At 39.8% G+C, this 9,242-nt stretch overlaps 1 long non-coding RNA gene across 1 annotated transcript in view; it reads right to left on the bottom strand.

Moving 5' to 3' along the window:
* Positions 1-5,535, bottom strand: part of LOC135570648 (uncharacterized) — a 7,047-nt gene extending 1,512 nt beyond the window's left edge. Inside the window, exons 1-2 of the long non-coding RNA XR_010463559.1 lie at positions 4,980-5,535; positions 1-1,260 (exon numbers count right to left, since the gene is read on the bottom strand). The exon at positions 1-1,260 is cut by the window's left edge and continues 1,512 nt beyond it. This is a non-coding gene — a long non-coding RNA (uncharacterized LOC135570648). The remainder of the gene's footprint in view (positions 1,261-4,979) is intronic.
* Positions 5,536-9,242: the final 3,707 nt, after the last annotated feature.

Raw genomic sequence — 9,242 nt, 5'->3', positions numbered from 1 at the left:
GTCACCTTACAGTGGGAATGGTTATGTCACCCTACTATGGGAATGGCTATGTCACTCCACAGTGGGAATGGTTATGTTACTTTACAGTGGGAATGGTTATGTCACCCTACTGTGGGAATTGTTATGTCACCCTACATTATTAATGGTTATGTCACCCAACAGTGGGAATGGTTATGTCACTCTACTATGGGACTGGTTATGTCACCTTACAGTGGGAATGGTTATGTCACCCTACTATGGGAATGGCTATGTCACTCCACAGTGGGAATGGTTATGTCACTCTACAGTGGGAATGGTTATGTCACCCTACTGTGGGAATGGCTATGTCACTCTACTATGGGAATGGTTATGTTACTTTACAGTGGGAATGGTTATGTCACCCTACAGTGGGAATGGTTATGTCACCTTACAGTGGGAATGGTTATGTCACCCTACTATGGGAATGGCTATGTCACTGCACAGTGGGAATGGTTATGTCACCTTACAGTGGGAATGGTTATGTCACCTTACAGTGGGAATGGTTATGTCACCTTACAGTGGGAATGGTTATGTCACCTTACAGTGGGAATGGTTATGTCACCCTACTGTGGGAATGGTTATGTCACTCTACTGTGGGAATGGTTATGTCACTCTACTATGGGAATGGTTATGTCACTCTACTAGGGGAATGGTTATGTTACTTTACAGTGGGAATGGTTATGTCACCCTACTGTGGGAATGGTTATGTCACCCTACTGTGGGAATGGTTATGTCACTCTACTGTGGGAATGGTTATGTCACTCTACTGTGGGAATGGTTATGTTACTTTACAGTGGGAATGGTTATGTCACTCTACTGTGGGAATGGTTATGTCAAATAAAAATCCAATCAAATCAAATGTATTTCTATAGCCCTTCGTACATCAGCTGATATCTCAAAGTGCTGCACAGAAACCCAGCCTGAAACCCCAAACAGCAAGCAATGCAGGTGTAGAAGCACGGTGGCTAGGAAAAACTCCCTAGAAAGGCCAAAACCCAGGAAGAAACCTAGAGAGGAACCAGGCTATGAGGGGTGGCCAGTCCTCTTCTGGCTGAGCCGGGTGGAGATTATAACAGAACATGGCCAAGATGTTCAAATGTTCATAAATGACCAGCATGGTCAAATAATAATAATCACAGGCAGAACAGTTGAAACTGGAGCAGCAGCACGGCCAGGTGGACTGGGGACAGCAAGGAGTCATCATGCCAGGTAGTCCTGAGGCATTGTCCTAGGGCTCAGGTCCTCCAGGAGAGAGAAAGAAAGAGAGAAAGAGAGAATTAGTTTCAATGAGGTTATAGTTTAGGGATAATTTCAATGAGGTTAAGGTTTAGGTATTGTTTCAATTAAGTTAAGGTTTAGGGATAGTTTCAATGAGGTTAAGGGTTAGGGGTAGCTTCAATGAGGTTAAGGGTTAGGGGTAGCTTCAATGAGGTTAAGGGTTAGGGGTAGTTTCAATGAAGTTAAGGGTTAGGGGTAGCTTCAATGAAGTTAAGGGTTAGGGGTAGCTTCAATGAGGTTAAGGGTTAGGGGTAGCTTCAATGAAGTTAAGGGTTAGGGGTAGCTTCAATGAAGTTAAGGGTTAGGGGTAGCTTCAATGAAGTTAAGGGTTAGGGTAGCTTCAATGAAGTTAAGGGTTAGGGTAGCTTCAATGAAGTTAAGGGTTAGGGGTAGCTTCAATGAGGTTAAGGGTTAGGGGTAGCTTCAATGAAGTTAAGGGTTAGGGGTAGCTTCAATGAGGTTAAGGGTTAGGGGTAGCTTCAATGAAGTTAAGGGTTAGGGGTAGCTTCAATGAAGTTAAGGGTTAGGGGTAGCTTCAATGAAGTTAAGGGTTAGGGGTAGCTTCAATGAAGTTAAGGGTTAGGGGTAGCTTCAATGAAGTTAAGGGTTAGGGGTAGCTTCAATGAAGTTAAGGGTTAGGGGTAGCTTCAATGAAGTTAAGGGTTAGGGTAGCTTCAATGAAGTTAAGGGTTAGGGGTAGCTTCAATGAAGTTAAGGGTTAGGGTAGCTTCAATGAAGTTAAGGGTTAGGGGTAGCTTCAATGAAGTTAAGGGTTAGGGGTAGCTTCAATGAAGTTAAGGGTTAGGGGTAGCTTCAATGAGGTTAAGGGTTAGGGGTAGCTTCAATGAAGTTAAGGGTTAGGGGTAGCTTCAATGAAGTTAAGGGTTAGGGATAGTTTCAGTGAGGTTAAGGGTAGCTTCAATGAGGTTAAGGGTTAGACACACAGAAAGTAAAACAAATCTAAGGGAAGTTTGTTTTGAAGTGTTTTTTCCTATATCTGAGAGATATAAAAAAGATCAGGAAATGATTTAATTTTTAACAAATATTCAGCCCCTTTTTTTGAGGAACACCCTCATCTTGTTCCACTTATCAGACATTCAGGTAGGGTTGATCTTGTTCCATATCAAGAAGGCATTGTATGAGGACTCATCAATGATGTTATGGAATATGACCAGGGGCCAGCAGGCAGTCATCCTCCTGCAGCTGTAAGTTCCAATGACCTTGTCCAGGTTTTCCATGACTCCTTTGTTGTTGTTGTAGTCCAGGATGATGGCTGGTTTCCTGTCCTCACGATCACTGATCTCAGCTGTTTTGTGCAGTGTGCTCAGGAGGACCACATTCTTGTTCCTCTTTGGGAGGTAAGAAATTAGAGTGGTGGTGGGGGTGAAGGCAAACTTTGATGAGAAGGCCTCACTCCCCCTTGTTGTGAGGAGTGCAAGGGGGAGCTCAGGCTTGTTCTTTCTAACTGTGCCAACCATGGTGATCTTCCTCTTCAGGAGCTGCTGGCTGAGTTCAATCAGTAGCACACATAATCTCAATTTATCACTGTGTGTGTGTGTGTGTGTCTTTCTGGTTTTTGTGGTGTGTAAATGATTTTATAACTGATCCTAAGACAATCTTTGTACCCTGTGGTGTACAGCTTCCATGGAAATATGAACAAAGATGATGTTTCACTTTTTCTAATGTTGGGGTCACTCTAGGGGGAAAAAATCAGTTAAAGGGTTTTCTCTGTTGTTAAACATAGCGGTGGGTCATTTTTGACCCTTAGGACAACACAAGGGTTAAATCAGCTTGAAAATATATGGCAAGACTTGAGAATGACTGCTAGCAATGATCAACGACCAACTTGTCAGAACTTGAAGAATAATTCAAATTATAATGAGCAAATATCATACAATCCAGGTGTGCAAAACTCTTCAAGATTTACCCAGAAGAATCACAGCTGTGATGGCTGCCAAAGGTAACTATACAATGTAGTTACCCAGGGGTGTGAATACCTTTTAAATTAGATATTTCTATATTTGATTTTCGATAGAAGTGAGAAAAAAATCTAAAAACATGTTTTCACTTTTTTGTTATGAGGACATGCAACATGTTATGTAGATGGGTGAGCTTTTTTTCATTCAAGCAATTTTGATTTCAGTCTGTAACACAACAAAATGTGGATAAAGTCAAGGGGTATGTCTGCTTTCTGAAGGCAATATAGCTACGTGCACAGACACAACAGAGACGAAATACTTCCTTCAAGCTAGCTAACCAGTGTGGCTAGTTATAATTAATTCACATGGGATTAGCTAAACTGTGTTCGAATATCCATACTGTATACTACATACTTAATGAGTATATGCTACATACTATATACTATTAGTTAATTTGAGTATTCTGTAAACTAACGGAATCCTTTCAGGTGAGCGGGCTATGCCTGTCTTCCAGAAGTTGATACTGTTGCTATGCAACCTCTTGCCAGCTTGTTAGCATAACAAATTACTAGCTAGACATTTTACGAAGGGTGTGTTCGCAAATTAAATCTGGAGTTCGCTCTGGGAGTTTGTAAATTCAGAGCGTTGGCAGATTTACTGTTTGTAAATTCAGAGCGTTGTCAGATTGACTCTGTTTGTAAATTCAGAGCGTTGTCAGATTGACTGTTTGTAAATTCAGAGCGTTTAGAGGGCACACTAGACACTCTGGTGGAGGATTAGAGTTGATGCGAGCGTTCTGACTTCACAACTGCAGTCAAACACCCAAGCTAACAGGCTAACATTGGCTAGCTACTTCCACACATCACTCTGACCATATTACATGCCCTAGCAGAGCTCGTTAGGCGGTTTTCATATTTTCGTTGGTGACTGTAACTGTGCTACTTTAATTGCACTTTTTTCCCCCAACGTTTACTGACACCTGCCATGTTGAGTGTTTGTAAATTCACCAGTTATTCTGGGCTCTGGCACACTCAGACGAGTGCTCTTGAAATCAGAGTAGATATTTAGGAACGCACCAAATTAACAATGTTCATTTAGAATGCACAATGACTATAGCACTTAGCTAAGCTAAGAATGCATTGAATAATCAAGTCAATAAACGCTGGCTAGTTAGTTAGATAGCGTATAGTTAATATACTGCCTGACAAGTTCAATGTATTAGTAGCCAACTAACGTTAGGTAGCTAGCTAACATACCGGTACATACTGCTGTAATGATATGCTATGAGGTTCGTAAGGATAGCGTAGCTAACAAATTGTCAGCCAAAATAACATGTAACTTATTTGAAAAGGTGTTACTTTATTACATTTCTTAACATTTGTCATTTTAGTTTAAGGAATTTATTTGTATCCACTCGTCGCACTTGGGCTGCATACTTTCCGCCATTTTCTTCATATCCGAAAGGGTGGTGAAGCCACGCCCATTTCCTGAAGAATTGTATTATGGGCCCAAAAAGTACAGAAATAGTGTCCATTGCGTATATACTTCGTATTTTTGTGAATGTAGCACTACATACGGGAACTTTTGGCATACTACCTATATTCATACTATGACCAATAAGCATAGTACATACTCAATTTACATCACAAATAGTATGGTTAGTGAGGTTGGTATGAGTATTACCTTAGTATCCTTATGCACTATATGATCCAGATTGTAGTATAGAAACTGATACAGACATACAAACAGACAGACAGAACTCACCTGAGAGGAGACAGCAAGAGATAACATGGATTATCTTCATTCTGGACAGTTACTCCTCAGTTACTATACTGTTGAAGTTACTTTACTATCACAGTTACTATACTGTTAAAGTTACTTTACTATCACAGTTACTATACTGTTAAAGTTACTTTACTATCACAATTACTATACTGTTAAAGTTACTTTACTGTTAAAGTTACTTTACTATTACAGTTACTATACTGTTAAAGTTACTTTACTACCACAGTTACTATATTGTTAAAGTTACTTTACTATTACAGTTACTATACTGTTAAAGTTACTTTACTACCACAGTTACTATACTGTTGAAGTTACTTTACTATACTACCAGCTAGTTCAAGTCCACAACAGCTTGTCTGTCAGCTACTCATCTATTTGACAGCAGGGTGTTTCTGAAATGCTCTTTCTTCCCCGACTCCTCTCTCTCTCTTCCTTTCTCTCGCTCTCTTCTTCTCTCTCTCTTCCTTTCTCTCGCTCTCTCTTCTTCTCTCTCTCTCTCTCTCGCTCTCTCTTCTTCTCTCTCTCTCTCTCTCTCTCTCTCTCTCTCTCTCTCTCTCTCTCTCTTCTCTCTCTCTCTCTCTTCTTCTCTCTCTCTCTCTCTCTCTCTCTTCTCTCTCTCTCTCTCTCTCTCTCTCTCTCTCTCTCTCTCTCTCTCTCTCTCTCTTCTTCTCTCTCTCTCTCTTCTTCTCTCTCTCTCTCTCTTCTTCTCTATCTCTCTCTCTCTCTTTCTCTCAATGTCAGAGATATGATGGAGGTAGTAATGATTGTTGTGAAGAGGGGTGGGCATTAGCCTACACATCCTGTTGATTTCCATGTAGTGACCTCAGTGTCTGCAGGTCTTTATGTGCTGCAGAGGGAAACTGGTTCAAACCGGCCGGAGGTTAGACTTCTAAACCACCAGAGAACTCAGCTATCTGTGGTGACTAAGTTTTAAAACTGTCATCTTCTCTGTTCTAAAGTTACCATGTTTATTTCATCAGAAGAGGAACACATTGTTGAGATGATGACAATATAAAGTATCCATCAATATATTTTATGACATTTAATTGATCCAAATACAGTCATTGTAAATGATCAACTCTACAGATGAGTTTCTGAACAGAAGAAACATCCCTCCTCTACAACCCAACTCCCCTTAATGAATGATGTCATCACATAACAGACAAGCTACTGAGATCTCAGTAAACCAACAGAACGACCTCCATATCGCCCCCTACAGTATGTTATCAGTACTGATGAATAAACATACTGTAATCTCGTCTCTCTCTCTATTGATCTAAGGGGACGAGGTTACAGTCTAATAAACTACGTGTTTCAACTCAGTCAATTCAGAAGTGAAATTCCATTCATGAATTGAAAAGTCCACATGGAAAATGATGGTCATCAATGATAAATTGAATTGTGATTATTTTAATGAATTGAATTGAATTCTATTCAATTGGACCCCAGCTCTGGTAACGATAACACTTCAGGTGACCTCTTCTCTTCAGAATACAGACCATAGAATTACATATTAGAACTTAATTACATAATATAACTTCATTACATATTCAAATGTAATTCCAACGATAGTCAGATGTTAATAGGATCTCTGTGCTACAGAGTCTATCAGGAGTCAGTAGTTGTGATACTGTTGAGGTTCTGGTCCGATGTTTAGAGTCGAGTGCTGAAAAGGTTGATTGGTAGAGGGCGGGGTCATGAGCAATGCAGTCTGGGTCAGCGGTAGACACGGGCGGCTGAGGGGCCACTGCATTGTGGGTGGAAGTTACATTTTCTTCATCCTCACCACCTTACTCATCATAACCTTTGAGACAGTGAGGAGAATCATGTCTGTTACCATTAGGTGAAGACAGAAAACACACACACGCACCAACACACACTCTCTCTCTCACCTCTTCAGTGCTTCCTGTGTCTGCATTAGGCCTGCTAGAGATTGACCCTGTGAAACACACAATAGACTGTATATTATAACTATGTGTGTGTGTGTGTGTGTGTGTGTGTGTGTGTGATATTGAAGGCATCTCACCTAGAGCTTTTCTGCTTTGCCAGCGTCTGTAGAATATGAGGGGATGACAGCGTTTTTTACATCAGTAATTTTTCAATACTCTTTCCACCCCTGGTGTTTGGTTAGTAATTGGTTAGTGATTGATTAGTGATTGATTAGTCCAGTCTAACTGGCTGAAAACAGAACTCATCTGAGAGGATGCAGCAGGTGACAACATGGAGGATCATTGTTCTGACTCCCATGGAATCTACTCCCAAGACTCACACCACAGCACACTTCCTGCAATACTACAAATAATCAGATCACTTTAACTACAAAAATACACCAACTGTAAACTCTAAAGTACACCTACTGTAAACTCTAAAGTACACCTACTGTAAACTCTAAAGTACACCTACTGTAAACTCTAAAGTACACCTACTGTAAACTCTAAAGTACACCTACTGTAAACTCTAAAGTACACCTACTGTAAACTCTAAAGTACACCTACTGTAAACTCTAAAGTACACCTACTGTAAACTCTAAAGTACACCAACTGTAAACTCTAAAGTACACCAACTGTAAACTCTAAAGTACACCTACTGTAAACTCTAAAGTACACCTACTGTAAACTCTAAAGTACACCTACTGTAAACTCTAAAGTACACCTACTGTAAACTCTAAAGTACACCTACTGTAAACTCTAAAGTACACCTACTGTAAACTCTAAAGTACACCAACTGTAAACTCTAAAGTACACCTACTGTAAACTCTAAAGTACACCTACTGTAACCTCTAAAGTACACCTACTGTAAACTCTAAAGTACACCTACTGTAAACTCTAAAGTACACCTACTGTAAACTCTAAAGTACACCTACTGTAAACTCTAAAGTACACCAACTGTAAACTCTAAAGTACACCTACTGTAAACTCTAAAGTACACCTACTGTAAACTCTAAAGTACACCTACTGTAAACTCTAAAGTACACCTACTGTAAACTCTAAAGTACACCTACTGTAAACTCTAAAGTACACCTACTGTAAACTCTAAAGTACACCTACTGTAAACTCTAAAGTACACCTACTGTAAACTCTAAAGTACACCAACTGTAAACTCTAAAGTACACCTACTGTAAACTCTAAAGTACACCTACTGTAAACTCTAAAGTACACCTACTGTAAACTCTAAAGTACACCTACTGTAAACTCTAAAGTACACCTACTGTAAACTCTAACGTACACCTACTGTAAACTCTAAAGTACACCTACTGTAAACTCTAAAGTACACCAACTGTAAACTCTAAAGTACACCTACTGTAAACTCTAACGTACACCTACTGTAAACTCTAAAGTACACCAACTGTAAACTCTAAAGTACACCAACTGTAAACTCTAAAGTACACCAACTGTAAACTCTAAAGTACACCTACTGTAAACTCTAAAGTACACCAACTGTAAACTCTAAAGTACACCAACTGTAAACTCTAAAGTACACCAACTGTAAACTCTAAAGTACACCTACTGTAAACTCTAAAGTACACCTACTGTAAACTCTAACGTACACCTACTGTAAACTCTAAAGTACACCAACTGTAAACTCTAACGTACACCTACTGTAAACTCTAACGTACACCTACTGTAAACTCTAACGTACACCTACTGTAAACTCTAACGTACACCAACTGTAAACTCTAACGTACACCTACTGTAAACTCTAACGTACACCAACTGTAAACTCTAACGTACACCTACTGTAAACTCTAACGTACACCTACTGTAAACTCTAACGTACACCTACTGTAAACTCTAAAGTACACCTACTGTAAACTCTAACGTACACCTACTGTAAACTCTAACGTACACCTACTGTAAACTCTAACGTACACCAACTGTAAACTCTAACGTACACCTACTGTAAACTCTAAAGTACACCAACTGTAAACTCTAACGTACACCTACTGTAAACTCTAACGTACACCTACTGTAAACTCTAACGTACACCTACTGTAAACTCTAACGTACACCTACTGTAAACTCTAAAGTACACCTACTGTAAACTCTAACGTACACCTACTGTAAACTCTAACGTACACCTACTGTAAACTCTAACGTACACCTACTGTAAACTCTAACGTACACCTACTGTAAACTCTAAAGTACACCTACTGTAAACTCTAACGTACACCTACTGTAAACTCTAACGTACACCTACTGTAAACTCTAACGTACACCAACTGTAAACTCTAACGTACACCTA

The sequence above is a fragment of the Oncorhynchus nerka genome, unplaced genomic scaffold (genome assembly GCF_034236695.1).
Source record: "Oncorhynchus nerka isolate Pitt River unplaced genomic scaffold, Oner_Uvic_2.0 unplaced_scaffold_962, whole genome shotgun sequence".
Taxonomy (NCBI): Eukaryota; Metazoa; Chordata; class Actinopteri; order Salmoniformes; family Salmonidae; genus Oncorhynchus; species Oncorhynchus nerka.
The sequence above is the reverse complement of the archived record's forward strand: the minus strand, read 5'-3'. Positions and strand labels throughout refer to the sequence as shown.